At 40.0% G+C, this 1,761-nt stretch overlaps 1 protein-coding gene across 2 annotated transcripts in view; it reads left to right on the top strand.

The window, feature by feature from the left end:
• The window catches only part of PPARGC1A (PPARG coactivator 1 alpha), a 369,718-nt gene that overhangs the window by 363,991 nt on the left and 3,966 nt on the right, over window positions 1–1,761 (top strand). The window lies entirely within an intron of this gene.

Raw genomic sequence — 1,761 nt, 5'->3', positions numbered from 1 at the left:
TGTAAAGAGACTATGCAGACTACCAAAACAGCCTCTGTAATATTACAATATAGGATAAACTCACCACTTATTTAATTACCTTTTGAAATGTAAATTATTCATTAAATGTTAAACCTTTCCTAATGCCTGTATAAATAGACTAAAGGCATGGGATATACTCTTTTCTGAATTACATAGCAAGGCACCTTTTTTTCTGTTGAATCTATATTAATCAGATATTGAAGATTTTTTTATGAATAAATGACCACAGTCATTAAAATCTCTCATAACCCTGTAACACAGTGCTAATGAAATCTTGTATGTGCTGCCCTTGGCTTTGTACAATGCAGGAAGTGAATACAGATATATTTTTTCTAACCAATTGATGTCTTTTCAAAATAAATTATGAAGATTATATGCATTGTTCACAATGAATATGCTATAATTCACTTCAGTGGCTAAACAGATAATGTAAAGCTAAGAAAAGGCAATTGACTGCTGAAGAGATACAGGGTTGATGTAGAAAATATAAAAGGTAGCAAGGCATTTGTTGAAATGTAGGCTGATAAAAACAGTAAAACCAGATTAAAGTCTTGCCTTTATTTGACTTATCTTCAGCAATGGAAGCCAAGGTCATCTCTGTATCTCAGAAAATCTGAGGTTTAAAGTAAGTTGTCTGAAGGGAACCCTCTTGAACATTATTCATCACTGGGAGTATTCCCTGTCAACTCTCTCCATTGTGAGAGGGAGTCCCAGAGTATCTGTGAGCAGACTGTTTTCACTTCATCCTGCTGACAGCTTGAGCTTCTGTACTTCAGACTGCATTCCCTGTATTTTGCAGAGTATCTGATAGAACAACATAAGGAAATGGCAGGATGAACTTTAAAATTCATGAGCTGGTACCAGGACAGAGAGAATTAATCAGCTTTGGGTTGAGTACAGAAGAAAGAAAACACTTGAAATAGTAGTCAGAAGTTTAACACCTCTCCTCTGTGAGAAGATATTGTCTTAGCAGAACTTGTAATGAACATTTAATGTGCAGTGTGTCTTATAGTGGTAGATGGGGAGTTCTGATTAATTCAACACAAGAAATGGCAAGAAAAGGGCACTCACATAAAGGAGCTGTGACACGGGAACTGGTGAGAGTCAGTGTTAAGCAGGGTTGATTCCAAAAGGAAATTCCTTGCTTGCAGCCATGTCAATAATTGTACTGGAGTTGTGTGGCCACAAATGTACAATCCCTCCTCTGTGCTGGGAACAGACTGACATCCGTGCCTGAGCAGCTGACAAGGCTGGAACAGGTATCCAAGGCTGCAGGAGCTGGGCTGTTGCTGCTGTGGCTTATCACATGTGATGCAGAAAGCTGAGGAGCCCACCTGAGACTGCTCATGCAGCCTTGCAGAGGCCCTGCCCAGAATTGCTCACACTCTAAACAAGCAAACCCAAAAAGATAAATTGAAGCAAACCCAGAGATTCTGGCAGGCATAAAGACTTCCACAAGACCCCAAGGCAAGGTGGGCTCTGTCCTCTGTATGCTGCTCACAGACTGCCCTGGCTTTCTTCAAACCTTTCTTAGGAAAATTAAGTCCTGGACATGTTACGAAACAGCAGTTGCAAGACAAAGGTGGAGTTTTGGTTAAGGTATCTGTCAAGATTATCTGGACTACTTTGAGACCTATACACGACTGTCTTGGTGCTCAAGTCCTTGAGGAAACTGTTTTGAGTTACCCTGCTCTAAATGTATATGCGATTAGTGGTTCTTCCCCACTGCTGATGATGTGT

This window comes from Geospiza fortis, unplaced genomic scaffold, assembly GCF_000277835.1.
Source record: "Geospiza fortis unplaced genomic scaffold, GeoFor_1.0 scaffold40, whole genome shotgun sequence".
Lineage (NCBI taxonomy): Eukaryota > Metazoa > Chordata > Aves > Passeriformes > Thraupidae > Geospiza > Geospiza fortis.
The sequence above is the reverse complement of the archived record's forward strand: the minus strand, read 5'-3'. Positions and strand labels throughout refer to the sequence as shown.